Source organism: Stenella coeruleoalba (assembly GCF_951394435.1).
Source record: "Stenella coeruleoalba genome assembly, chromosome: 5".
Taxonomy (NCBI): Eukaryota; Metazoa; Chordata; class Mammalia; order Artiodactyla; family Delphinidae; genus Stenella; species Stenella coeruleoalba.
In genome coordinates, this window is record NC_137150.1 from 91,097,642 (window position 1) to 91,112,897 (window position 15,256).

Consider the following 15,256-nt stretch of genomic DNA (forward strand, 5'->3'; position numbering starts at 1 on the left):
ATTGAAAGGTGAGAGGAAATAAGATTTATAGATGGAGATAGAGAGAGAGCTATGGAAGAGATGAACATGTTGGTGGAATCAGCCAGTAAGCATCCAGGATTATAGTCAAGTAGTTCTCTGACCCACCAAACAGCATGTTGGGAAGATGGAGTACAGTAAACCATGGAGTTTCTCAGAGGGAAGCTGTTGCATAGATAAGAGAGTCCGATTATTCCATATTATTATTTTCCTTTCATGTTGGGAGGATGTACCAGTAACAGTTGGAGTCTCCTTTCAGCCAAATAGCTCCCATATGCTACATAATTCTGCTGCTGATTAAAATCCTATGGAAGATTCAGGCTGTATCTGGAACAATAGCAGGCTGAATTCGATTTATCAGCCTTCAGGGGAAGAAAAGATAATCAAATTTCCCCCTTCAGCAACTTTGGGACCATGCCATTTGCAGAGATGACAATGGATGTGAGTTGTACACTTTCTGTTTGTACACCTGCTTCCTGTTAATCACAAGTTCCTGGCATTTTGTGATATATTTTTCCCTATTGATATCTTATGGGCTTTGTCATTTAAAGGCAAGGGCATTTCTGTAAAAACTGTTACTGAAACATGTATGAAAAATTAGGGAGACCAGTAGGGAGACAGAGTTGTGGATGATGTGAAGAAAAACAGTCTTTAGTCAGAGAAATCTGGGTTTCAGTATGCTTTTTAACGTTTTAGTATGTGACCTGGACAAGTGATTTAAGTCCTCTGAACTTTGATTCCCTTATCTGTAAAATGGGGATAATGATATTTACATCAGATGATTATTTTATGGATTAAATTACATAATTTATGTTTGGCTGTGCATTCTGGAAAAATCTAGGTAGTGAGAATTGCAAAGAACTCTCGGCTCGAAAACACCATTCAAACCCCGGCCCTCAGAGACTTGGCCAAACTTTAACATGGCTTCTAGCAGCCTAAGACCTCGTGTCCCTGAGACAACGAGCCCCCTTTGGAGTTCTTGTTTTGAAAAGCTCAGGGATGTCAGAAGAATTTACTGTTTGTTCTAGCCAACACCAGGTCTCTTCTTAGAGCATCTACTAAGAAAGTCTTGCAATTGTGAATCCTTCCTCTGAACCTTTAAGATGTAGATGTATCTTCCATAACTCAGAAGTGTCTTTCTCAAGGACCTGAAAAACATTCCTTTGAAATGTAATAATCAGGAAGGCCAGGGGCTCTATCTCCTACACTCTGGGAAGATAGGATCCTAACTTTAAGAATTGCCAGGTAGCAGAGTCAGCTGGCTGGCCTAATCATGTTTACACCGATCAGCCCTTGGTAATTTTGAGTCCCTGCTCGCTTCCCTTTTCTACACCGTCATTCTGCCTTTAAAATCCCAGTCACCACTGTGCAAATCAGAATGGAGCTCAGCTCTTTCCCCTACTGTCAGTATTTACTGAATAAAATCTGTTATCACTCTAACTAATGTCTGGCTTTGTTTCTCTTTGGACATAAAAGCTGGCTTTGTGGTAACACCTACCAAACCTCTGCCCCCAGGTCTCTTTTAATGGGATGTGTGTGTGTGTGTGTGTGTGTGTGTGTGTGTGTGTGTGTGTGTGTGTGTGTGTGTGTGTGTGTGTGTGTGTGTGTGTGTGTGTGTGTGTTTTCCGAAGGAGAGAGTGAAGTTCAGTCTTGTCAGGAAAGGTCATGGGAAGAAATTGGGAAAATGTGAGAAGGCTGTTGTGTGTTTCCTGACTGTCTCTGGGGAATAGGCTTGAGGGTTAGTTTCTTCTCATACATTTTTCAAAGGCCAGAAATATAACTTAAACAGCTTTCATTATTTTAGCTTAAACCAAAATGGAATTTAAGGTGGATCCAGCTTAGGGCGAGGTGGGATGCAGATATTTAAAGGATGAAATTAGGGCTCTATTTCTTCCTCTAGATTATGCTGTTCAGTAAAATGCTCTGTGTTTACAGAAATGTTTTATATCTAAACTGTCCAATATGATAGCCTCTGTGACTATTAAGCACTTGAAGTGTGGCTAATAGCAACTGAGGAAATGAATGTGTTAACTTAATTTTAATGACTTCAAGTGTAAAGCCACATGTGGCCGGTGGCTGCTCTGGTGTAGGGCACAGCTCTAAATCATGCTCTGCTTGCCTCTTCTTGGCTTTATTCTCAGGCTGTCTCCATGTGGTGTCAGTGGCTCCTGGAAACTGCAGAATTAGTTGGTCCTCAAATAATACGACCTCACAGAAGGAGAGAAAACCATCTCTTCTTCAGCAGCCTTATCCATCCCTGAGAAGGATTCGAATTGGCCTTGTTGAGGTAAGTCATGATGTGCAGGAGGGTGGACACTCATGGTCCACCCTGAGTCACATCCTGTTGTGGGCCATTCAGTTCACTGTCTTCCAGAATTGCTTCGAGTTTGAGAGAAATAGTTATCAAGTAGTGGTTAAAGCAAAAGTAGACCAACTTTTTGAGACAGGGCAAAAGTAGTGGTACCTTGTGGCCTTGGTGACAGAGTGCTGCACGTTGTTGAGGAATGGAGCATTTCTTCTTCATCACAGAGAGGATTTGGCACCTGAAGTCCTGGTCAGACAGCAGCAGAAACCGTACAATTTATAAAGCAGTGTCGTCAAAACAACGACAGCAGCATCCAATACACATTCAAGGAATCTTATGTACAGAGAGCAATAAAAAGGTAGGAGAGTAAAACACAGTAAGAGCATGACAGGTGTTATGTGGCCCCTGCTTCATGAGCACATGACAAACACTCTTCAGGAATGCTCAGAACACTAGAGGGGATCTGATAGGCATCCGGAATACCTGTGAGTAAAGGTGGGAGTTAAATACAGGAAATAAGGCTTTACTATTAATGTGACAATAGCTGTGTTCAAGGGCTGGTAATGCTGAAGTATTTGAATTACATATTTAAGCACTTGGAACTATTAGGTGCTCAAATTTTACCTGCCAGTACCAGTGTATGCACGTACACAAACACAGCCTACATTCATTCCTCCTTGAATAAGTACACAGTTTTTCTGTGCTTTATCGAAGTTGGTGGTATGAAGAGACATGCTAGAGTTAACTTCAGGATTTAGCATATCCTTTAGAACTCTGAGGGTTCATTTTCTGAAACCATAAGAGTTAGAAAAATCCAGTGTTGAGAATGTTGGAAGCAAATCTATAGACCAGGACTAACATTCAGCATTGTACAACATATAGCCATATCTTCTATTAAAATATAAAATGATTTTGGATGGACCTGTTATATATAGCAACTTTCCTGAGTCTCTCAAGTTTCCTCCTACCCCTTATTGCTTAAGGCACTTCTGCCTCTTGCCACAATCCAGCAATGGAAGGGTTGAGTCTCAACACGGGCAGGGGCCTCCGGGACCAAGGCACTCTAAACCAGCTTATGTTCACATTTGTTAGTGGTCTTGCCATTCATTTTCTCTAAAATCCCAATTGCTAAGCACCATCTTTGGCTCCTCAGGAAAACCCACAATGACCATTCATGTTCCACTAGCGTTTTATTTTGCTTGTGTTTATTCATCCACCTAAGTTGTTACTGATTTGCTGATTACATAACTTTTACATCCTCTTGTGATCAAACAGTAATGGAAATTTTAGGATATGTTGCCTCGTTTTTGGGAAGCTATAAAGTCTTTGCTTTATATCAGATGAATATATTAAGAAAAAGGTGTTAAAATTTGATTTTGTAATGATAGAACGCACAGAATCTGAAAAGAAATGTTGCAAGTATGCCAGGAGACTAAGTCTTTTCTAAAGAAAACTGCCATTGGTAGCTGTAAGTTAGATAGTCATGATTAAAGATTTATGAGTGCATAGGGGGCACAAGCAACTGGGACGAAAACTGTGATCCATAGGCGCCATCACTTCCAATATAATCGCCTCAAGTCCTTGCCTTACAGGTGAACACGTGGTTCACCGGTAGAGAAATCTGTGTCCTGACTGGCTGAGGGTGCTCATTTTCTGTCAGGAATTCATATGCCAATGGTTTGGGCTTTCCTTCAGGAAATGAATATTCACCTTCTTTACCACAAAACCAATTTCTCTCCATGGTTTTATCTTTATGATATATAAATCGGTATCTTGTCAAATACACACACACACACACACTTTGCATTCTAGTTATTGGCATACATAGGTTGATTTAGTTAGGTTATGATAAAATTGTTTATGGAGATTTCTGTGGAGGCTAAGTGATTGAAAATTTGGGAAAAAGCTGTGGCCTTAATTCAAGGCAGTTTGGATCAATAATTCTGAAGGCAAAACTGTAGCTATTAATAAGCCTAAAACCTTGAGGGAAACAGAATTTTTCAGCTTTAGGCCATAGGGAATAAGGACACATTGTTCTGCAGTGTTTTTATGGTTTAAATTTTTGAGAGCTTCTGCAGTATAAGTCTCAACTCTTTTGCCGGGTGATAAACTCATCATGCTAGACATGAAGCAGTGAGTTCAGATAGGATTTGACTTCTTTAAACCATTTTCCCTTTTTGCTCAAATATGGATCAAAACCTAGAGAGGTGACTCTTGTTTCCTCTGCCTCATTACCCTAAAACTGTGAAGAAACTTCTGAGTTTGTAAATTCCAAATGTGAATATCTCAGAGGTCAAATTTCTCTAACTCAAAATCATGTCACAGAACAATAATACATGAGCCAGCAACTCAGATCTATGTTTCTTTAGTTAGATTTGTTTACTGAGGAACATTATGGCAACGGCTATGACTTCTGAAAGTCCAACCTCAGCATTTGAGAGCATTTAATATTTAATCAAGTGGCAGAGCAGCAAACTCATTTTGAGTAAGATATTAAAAAGAAGAAAGAAATGTCATATGTCATCAGCTGGAATAATTTAACTTGCAAATCAGATGTTGGCAAGAGCTGGTTGACAGCAGATGGCTCAACTCTTCTGTGTTTGACTCCAAACCTATCCTTTCCCATTTTGCATTGGAAATCTAATTAAAAGCCTTTTTATCACCATCAGATTAATTATAAACATGCCTTTTTATCTGGTAGGAAATTGACCTGTGCTTAACAAATTTCCCCCAAAACCCTCTATTTTCCAAGATTTTCAAGAAGAATTTTTTTCCAAGCTTATTTATTCAGACTAAATGCACCTAATCTTTATAGGTTAAATCCCATGAGCTACTACTTAGGCCAAATATGAGTTACTTATTTACTATTTAGGACATAAACTGATATTAACTTAAGAGTACTTGCTAATTTAATTTCTTTACTTCTAGTTAATTTGATGAAATTCATTGAAAGACAACTTTCTTCCAAGTAAATAATTTGCCATGGCAAACAGAATCTTATAAAGCTTAATTTTAAAGTCTTTTATCATATGGTGGTGCAATTAATATCAGAAAAAAGGACGTGTTTCATTAACTTGTCTGTCACTCCATGAGTTTATGATGTGAGAACTGACACTTCTGTGCCATCTGTTTGTATATGACCATAATAGAAGCCGTACATGCCAGCGGACTGAAGTATTTTCATAGAGTAAATCCACAGGTATGGGCTCAACATTTCAATAAGTGTTAGATTATTCCCCACACATAATTTTGTCATTATTAGACTAATTCTTGTAGTAATGCATAAATTTTGAAAAAGCTAGTGCTATAAAAATGGGCAGGAATGAGTATATTTCCTCAATATACAAAGGAACTGTGTATTTCAGTGGTTAAAATAAAAGAGAGAAAGTGATGATCTGGCTTTTACTTAGGATGTAGAAAGCTGGAAAGAGCATCATTACTACCCTTACAATGAAAAAGAGAGATAATCTGCAAATTAATAGTTGTCCTTGAATTTATCAGAGAGCTGAGGTTGTAGAGCAGTCAACTAACTCAAAATCTAAAGAAAAACATTCTTCTGGAAGGAGAAGCAAAATATGAGCAATTTCTTTCCTGGGGTAAATGCTAAACCCCACGCAAGCTGTTCATGAGAATTCAGCTAAAATTTCTGACGAGTTACTTCAGACTGTGGACCGGCATGAGTGTATAGACTCTCTTGGGAGCTGCAGTCACAAGGAGAAATTGCCCATATGTACACGATCTTCTCCACAGACTATGTATGTACTTATAAGAGAGATTAGGGGCTGGGTTGGAGACCTGAGAAAGCCTCTGTTTTGGTGAAGGTATGGGAGAGGAGAACAACAGCTCTTGTGGAAAAGGTGTAAAGCCTCACCTAGAACCTTCTCTCTTACCTTCTTTATGGGGTAAAAGCTTAAGCTGATGTGGGAAGGACAGCAGATATTGTCACCCTCAGGCCAGAAGTGAACATGCATTGCAATTAGGTGAAGGAAATAACAAAACACCATCTGCCCTTAGGGGAGGGACAGAAAAACACCCTGAGCCTAGACCACTTAGAGCTCTACCTTTGGGGGAGGAGTATGACCACAAAAAAGGCCTCATATCCAAGATCTGGACACACAGTGCCTTCCTCAGATTGAGGTTGAACCAGAACAACAGAAAATGATTCCCTGTTCCCCCTCTTCCATTCTTCTTTATCAGGCTGGCAAGTGACCCATAGCAGTTGTCATATGTATAATGCTGGGAGAAGGGCAAAGTGAAGAGAGAGATCTTTTCTCAGGCACAAAGGAAAAACCTAAAACTGAGAGGCGAGCAGCCCTTGAGAAAAAATCTTCTGAAAAAGTATTCCTCACTCTAAGTACAAGTTAAAACAAGAGAATTTTGTGGTGCCCTGAGGGTAACCATAGAAGCCAAAATAACAACAACAACAAAAAAAGACTCAGCTCAATTCCTGACTAGACTGACACAAACTCTTATAATCCAAAGAGAAAAAGCATGCCTATTTCCAGGCATAAATACTATTTACAGTCATCTCTACTCTTCCACACAAGATATTCAGCTTTCAGCTAAAATGCAGGGCATACAAAGAAGCAAGGGGGAAAAAAAGCAACAATACACTGTCAAGAGACAAAACAATCAACAGAACCAGATCAAATATGATTCATATTTTAGATTTAAAATAGCTGAATAATGTGACAAAGATTCTGGAGGAAAAAGTGGACAATATGCATGAATAGATATGGAATCTCAGCTGAGAGATGGAAACTATGATAAAGAACCAAATGGAAATGGAAGAAATTAAAAGCATGGTTATCGAAGAGATGAATGCCTTTGATGAATTTATCAGTACAATCAATACAGTTAAAAAAAAAAAAAAAAAAAGAAACAGTAAAGTTGGAGATAGGTCAAGGGAAGTTTTCCAAACTGACAAGCATGAAACAAAAAACCATAACGGTTCTTCTAAGACCTAAGGGACAATAGTAAATGGTATAAAATAAATGGAATTGGAATCATAGAGAAGAGAGACTGAGCAGAAGAAATGTTTGAATAGATAATGACCAAGAATTTTTCAAAAGCAGTAAATTATAAGAACTATAGATCTATGAAGCTCAGAGAATACCATACTTCCAAACACACCTAGAAACATAACTGTTCAAACTTCTGGAACCTGAAGATAAAGAGAAAATCTTGAAGGCTGCCAGATAAAAAGTGTACATTGTATACAAAGAAACAAAAATAAGGATTGGAACAGACTTCTTATCATGAACTATGAAATCTAGAGACAAGGGAGTAACATCTTAAAGTGCTGGAACAACAACAACAAAACCTGTCAGCCCAGATTTCATACTCAAAGAAAATATTTTATAGACTTGAAGGAGAAATAAATACTTGCAGAAAAAAACAAGAACTGAGAGAATTCCTTACAAGCATATCTATTATTTATTCCTTAAAGGAAGTTCTTCAAAAATAAGGACTAAGATACCAGACAATAACTAGGATCTACACAAAGAAAGAGTGCTGGAAATGGCATTCATGAAGGAAAATTTAAAATTTAGTTTTCTTATTTTGAATTTCTGTAAAGATAGCTATGAAAAGCAAACATTATATCAAAGTATTACATGTTTATGGTATATATAAAGTAAAATGCATGCCAATAATAGCACAAAGGATAGGAAAGGAATTTAAATTACAATGTTATAAGTTCCTTATAGTGCATGATTAATTAAATGTGAATATTGTAAACTCTACGGCAGTCATTAGGATGTGTAAAACTTTTAAATAATAACCCCAAATTGGAGATGTTAGTAGATTTAAAACCAATCATTTAAATAATTACATTAAATTTAAACTGTGAAAATATACCAAATAAAAATTAGAGATTTTCAGATTGGATAAAAAAGTAGCACCCAACTGTGTCCTGACAACAAGATCTATTTTAAATATAATGAAATAGATTAAAGTAAAAATATGAAAATAATATAGTGTGGAACCATTAATCAAAAGAAAACTAAAGTGTCTATATTAATGTCAGACAAAGTGGACTTCAGAATAAGGAATAGTACTAGGACAGTATTCATAGTGATAAAAGGGACAATTCAATAAAAGAATAGTAATCTTAAATATGTATGCACCTAACAACAGAGCTTAAAGTATATGAAATAAAACAGACAGAACTGATAAGAAAAATAAATCTACAAGTAGAGTTAGAGACTTCAACTTTAAGTATTAGATTAAACAAATAGAAAGTTGGTAAGGAAACAGAGGATTTCAACAACACTATTTACCAAATGGATCTGTTAGATACATAAAAAACACTTCAAATCACAGCAGTAGAATATATGTTTTTCTCAAGAGCATATGGAACTTTCACCAAGATAAATATTATTCAAGATAGACCAATAAAGAATCAAAATCATTTAAGGTTTGGTCTCAAATCAAATGGGATTTAAACTAGAAACCAGCAACAGTAAGATATCTGAAAGATTTCCAAATATTTGAAAATAAACACTTCAAAATAGCCCACGGTTCAAAGAGAATGTCACAAGGGAAATTCAAGCATGTTTTGAATCAAATGAAAATAAAAGTTCTATGTGTCAAAATTTGTGGGATGTAGCTAAAGAAGTTTAGAGTTAAATTTATAGCTTTTAATGCTTTTTATTTGAAAAGCAAAATTTTATCTTTTTAATTTATTTTTAAAATTAATTAATATTTATTGGAGTACAGTTGCTTTACAAGGATTTTTTTCCTATTATAGATTGTTTATTATTTGTCGACAACATTTATGAAGACCATTATAAAATTTTGTTGAAATACAGTAAGGAAGATCTAAATACATGGTGAGCTATAACTTGTTCATGGATAGGAAGAGTTAGTATCATTAAGATGTTAATTCCTCCAAAATGGTCCTATGGATTACATGTAATTTCATCCAGACTCCCTATGGGGATTTTCATGGAATTGGACAAGTGAATTCTACATTTATATGGAAATGCAAAGAGCTAAGATGATCCTGAACAAAAGCAAAACAGAACTTTCCCTACCAGACATCATGATGTAGTCACAAAATGGAATAGTATACAGCAAAGAAAATGAACAAACCACAGATAATATGCATCAATATGCATGAATCTCAAAAAATATTAACATTGAGCCAAAACAAAAAAAGCCACAGATACGTAAAATATTCCAGTTTACACATTTAGAAAACAGGCAAGTGGAGCTATATTTCTTAGGGATACATACACATGAGATGAAACAATGAGGAAAAGCACAGGGATTATTAATAAAATCCAGAGAAATAGCTACAAGGGACTGATAATAATTAATTAAGTTAGGTGGTGAATACACAGGTGTTCATTTTATTATTCAAAGTGTCTTCTTAGACATTATTCTCTTTGTGTATATTTTATAATAAAACAGTTTAAAAGATGGAATGCTCAGAAAATAGTGAGTCATGTTGAAACCCTAAACAAAGAATGTATTAAATTTTGCCATGCTTTTTTAGAATAGTTTAACAAAACAACCGTAACTGAAAGGGAACAGGAGGGGTCCCTCAAAAGTAATGTGGTCCAAAGTTTAAAACTCCAATTTTTTTAACATCTTTATTGGAGTATAATTGCTTTACAATGTTGTGTTAGTTTCTGCTGTATAACAGTGAGTCAGCTATATGTATACCTATATCCCCATATTCCCTCCCTCTTGCGCCTCCCTCCCACCCTCCCTATCCCACCCCTCTAGGTGGTCACAAAGCACCCAGCTGATCTCCCTGTGCTATGCAGCTGCTTCCCGCTAGCTATCTATTTTACATTTGGTAGTGTATACATGTCAGTGCTACTTTCTCACTTCATCCCAGCTTACCCTTCCCTCTCCCTGTGTCCTCAAGTCCATTCTCTACCTCTGCATCTTTATTACTGCCCTGCAACTAGGTTGATCAGAACTATTTTTTTTTTTTTTTAGATTCCATGTATATGTTTAGCATACGGTATTTGTTTTTCTCTTTCTGACTTACTTCACTCTGTACGACAGACTCTAGGTCCATCCACCTCACTACAAATAACTCAATTTTGTTTCTTTTTATGTCTGAGTAATATTCCATTGTATATATGGGCCACATCTTTTTTATCCATTCATCTGTCAATGGACACTTAGGTTGCTGAAAAGCAAAGTTTTAAATCAACAATTTAAGATTCCACTTCAGGAGACTAGAAAAAAAAAAAAGAGAAAATTAAGCCCAAAGCAAATATCATAGAAGAAATAATAACAGAGCAGAAGGCAATGAAATTAAAAACAGAAACATATGAGAGAAAAGCATAGTAAGCAAAAGCCAGTTTCTTGAAAATGACAGTAAAATTGATGAACCTTTAGTCAGGTTAACCAAGTAAAATGAGAGACAACACAAATTGTAAATATTGGAATGAAAAGGGGTACGTTACCCCAAACCTTGTAGACATTAAAAGAATAAGCAGAGACTACTGTAAAGAATTCAGTGCACGTGAGTTCAACAATTTATATAAAATGGACAAATTTCTTGAATGATAAAAACTGCCAACGATCACTCAAGAAGAATAACCTGAATGGATCTATAGATCTCTGTAGATTTCTATCCATATTTAGAATACATCCACAACGTTTAAACAACCTGCCCTTTGCTCCAGAGAAAGACACTGTCTCTCTCCTCCATGGCTGTTCACTATAAAAACATTCTTGAAAGATAGTATGGAACAAAGACAGTAAGTTCCTCTGCTTATAAGATGTGAATAAATGCAAGAGACCCATGGAGAATTGTCTCCTAACTGGATTGAGATGACTTAGGGATCGTTGAAATTCTGTAGACTCTGGTTCTCCTTATATCTTATGTGTAGCTCTTCAGAAGTTCCAAATGAGAAACTGAGAGCCTGGGAATTTTCTAGGTCCCCTGTTTTTTCGATGGTCTTGAACAACAATTTCTCTCTCCTTAGCAGTGGAAGATTACAGAAAAATTCATCCTGCATTTCACTGGTTTTGTATCTTTTGTCCCATGAGATTATTCAAAGCTCTTTTGACTTCTCTGCCCCTTAACAGAAGTCATGAGACTCCTGGGTCAGAGTCAAAGGACAGTTTCTTTTAGCAGTGTGTCATAGCACAATTTTCTAGTTTTAGTTTTCCACACCCTATCACTCAGATGTGGACACAATGAGCGTCAGTTGACACCTGCACACACAGAGGGGTGTGTAGTCCCTTGACTTAATTCTTGACATTTAGTCTCACTCCAAGAATTGCCTGAGAGAAGAAATGGCCAACAGATTGTCTGCTCACCTCTCTGTGGTTCCAGTGTCTCTGTGATTTTGGCTCCTCGAATTCTAGAAGCTTCAGCCAGTCTCTAATGCCTTAAATCAAAAGCTTCTTTATTTTCCTTTTACCTGGCTCTTCTACTTTTTCCTGAGAGGACTACTGGTTTCTGCAAGTAATTCCACCTTAGCTGCTTGCAAGATTCTTCAATTTAGTCACACTTCAAATTATATTACATATTAGTTTCTTGTTTGTTTTCCGTCTTTCTTAGGACTATAAGCTCTGTGAAATCAGTTTACTTTGGTTAATTCTTCAGTGAATCCCCAGTGCCTTGAAAAGCACATGGCAACTGGTAAGCATTCAGTAATATTAAGTAAGTAGACAGCTGGACTCATTTAGGTGAAAAATGATAAAATCCCAATTTAAAAAGTTTCTTGCTGGATGTCTGCTGACATATCTAATCATTTCTACTTCTACATATATCTCTGTTAGTACATATTTTCTCAGTGAAAATAGCTCACATTTTAGCATATAAATTTATTAATGCACAGATATGTCTTTAGCTCTAACCAGGGGGAGATACATAAATGTTCTGTGAGTTTAGACATAGTTACCTTTTTCTCTGTGACCTAAAAGAAGGTGTACATAGAGATTATTTTGTGCACACATCCTGTTTCTTCTCCTTGTAGAGTTTTTCAACTCTCTGCAGCTTCATGCTTGCTGTCTTCTTCCTTTGATCAAAATTACACTCATTTTGGATCCAGTTAAAAAGTCACCTTTTATAAAAAGTCTTCTGAGACTTTTTCATGGTAACTCAATTATTCTCATCTCCATGCTCCCACAGCTCTGCATGCATTTATCTGTTACAGCCCTTATTATACCATCTTTTAGTTAATTGCTTACATGGCCTGGGTTCCTACCTGATTACTGAACTCCTTTCGTAAATGTCTTTGTGTCCTTAGTACCTAGCACATGGTCCGGCACATAGAAGTGTTTTAGAAAATGTTGCTTCGATGCTTTAGTAAATTTAAAATGCTATCTTAGGAATATGCACATTTAAAAAAGACAACAAAATGAAACTAATTTTGGAATTTTGACTAGCAATCAGCTGTGTATGGAAGCCACTGAAGGAAGGGGAGGCCTTCCCAGAGCCACTTGACTCTATTATTCTGTTTATTCATGAACTTACACACTTTAAATCCTTTTTCCACAAGTTATATTTTTGGAATCAGCTTTGATTTGCGGGGAGGGGAGGCTATAGGGTGTCATCTATATGGTATAATTTTAAGAGAACCAGCAAGATTTTCCTCTCTCTATTTGTGTTAGGAATTCCACATATAGTAATCTACTGCCTTGTTTTAGCTCTGCAATCATGCTGTAGACTCATCTTTAAAAATACTTTTACGTAGGGACGTATATCAACTTATTAAGTAGATAGTTTCTCTTTGTGATAGAAGAAATCTGGTCTGGTGATACCATGCACATCTGGAGAGGGGTATGAATAACAGAAAGGGTAGAACAGAGATAGCAAGGTTGACAAATGGGGAAACCAAAGACCACTGGTGAATTATTGGCACCTTTGTAAAAAATTTAATCTTCCCTCGAGATGCTATTTTTATATTGTATTTTCCTACTCTGCCCAAATAATGCAAATAGTGCTCTAACTATCTCCTTAAGTGTTTATTTAGTAGACTGTTATATGTCTCAGATGTTGAAAAAAGTTTGGGTTTGTTTTGAAAAGCATATGAAGGCCATTTAGTATGAGAACAAATGTACAGAGACATGAAAATATCCCAATATTTTCTGTTTCTGACTTAACTATTCAAATCACATGTGAAAATAGGTATTTTATCCTATTTTTGCTCTTTACCACCAAACGTTAAGAATTATAATAGCTTTAATGCAAATCTATTTTGGTTTGCTTTTTATAGGTTAATGGCAGTTTAAGTATCTTGGACCATGAGTACTTCTGTTTGGCATGACGTTGCTCTATACTTGCAAAAGAATTTGCTTTTGTAAGTAGACTGCTGTGTCTCTCACCGGCAATATTTAGAGGCTGTAGATACAGGTAAAAGGATGGTGATGGTAGGCTTATTTAAGTTGGCCACGACCAAAATCAATATCTGTAAACCTTTTCTCTACATGTGCTTACAATATAGAACCATGTGTTGCATGTATATGATATGATTAAAGAATCCTTAGCTTCTGTGAAAAAACATACCTATATTTTTGCGTTGAAGAGTTTATCTACATAATGAGATGTCACCTCACACCTGTTAAGATGCCTATTACAACAACAACAAAAAAGGTAACAAGTGTTGAGAAATTGGAACCCTTGTGCACTGTTGGTGGGAATATAAAATGATGTAGCCACTATGGAAAATAGTATGGAGGGTTCTCAAAAAATCACAAATAGACTACCATCTGAACCAGCAACCCCTTTTCTGGGTATATAGCCAAAAGAATGGAAATTAAATCTGGAAGAGATATCTGCACTCCCATGTTCATTGCAGCATTATTCACAATAGCTAAGACATGGAAACAACCCAAATGGCCAAATTGATAAAGAAAATATGGTAAGCACACAAAATTTTTTGAAGAGTGTAGATGTCGTATTAAGTGTTCTTAACAAACACACATACACACACACATACACAAAAGCAGAAGGACACAAAACTTCTGGAGGTGATGGATATGTTTATTACCTTAATTGTTGTGATGGTATCACAGGTTCTGCCTATGTTCAAACTCATCAAATTATGTACATTAAATACATGCAGTTTTTTTGTATATTAATTATACCTCATTAAAGCTGTGGGGAAAAGAAGAAAGAACATGCTTAAAAAAGTTTAACAGTGGAACGGTAGAACTAACCATGCAGAGGATGTAGGTTACAGCTAAGCCGAGGGCCTTTGTTAGTTCCCCTGTCCTCCTGGTGATATATGGGACTTGAGCTCACCTCATTCCTTATCCAGTCTCTTTACTTTCTCTTTTTTCTTCGGAGTACTTAGGAGCTCACAGCCCTCACTTGCAGGAGGCAGAAGGGTGTAGGGGTTGAAGCACAAACTCCAGACTTTGGCTCTTCATAACTATGTAACGTTGGGCAGAGAACCAATCCTCAGATTCTGTGTAGTTATGTGTGAACATGAGGTTTAAAAACAATACCTACCTATGAGGTTGTGGTGAGGGTTTAATTAGATAATACACAAAGCACAGCGCTGGAAGACAACAAATATTTAATAAATAATAGTTGCCATTATTATTATGGTTAATGTAATAATATTTCCCCCCTCCTCATACTTCCAAAAAGGATGGAAAATTAGCACTTCAGTCACCTAGAGGAAAAGTTATGGTGGATTAGGGGAAGAGCCTCTTTTCACTCTCTGTTCACTCCTACCCATGGATGAAAGACTAGGAAAGTTTATGTTAGGAACATTCAATTCCTAATGTGCCCAGTCCAACTCCTTCTTACTTTTTAGAGCCTGTTTGCCCACAGGGCCTTAAATTCTGGTATTTTCTCCACCAAGTCTGCCTCTTGCTTGCTGTTGTCCAGCTATGCCAGTGTCTAATTTAGGATGAAGTGTAAACAAGCTCATTTAACTGCAGATCTTGAGCCACATTCTGCAGTCAGCTTTATCAGTAGTAAGTGTGATAATTTTATCTCCTTCT

The 15,256-nt window shown here is 36.6% G+C and overlaps 1 protein-coding gene across 1 annotated transcript in view; it reads left to right on the forward strand.

Annotated features, from left to right (window-relative positions):
* LOC307186477 (zinc finger MYM-type protein 6-like) overlaps positions 1–15,256 on the forward strand; it is a 1,023,730-nt gene that overhangs the window by 434,796 nt on the left and 573,678 nt on the right. The window contains exon 4 of the mRNA XM_079921634.1: positions 2,160–2,305. The gene's annotated coding sequence lies outside the window, so the exon portion shown is untranslated. The remainder of the gene's footprint in view (positions 1–2,159; positions 2,306–15,256) is intronic.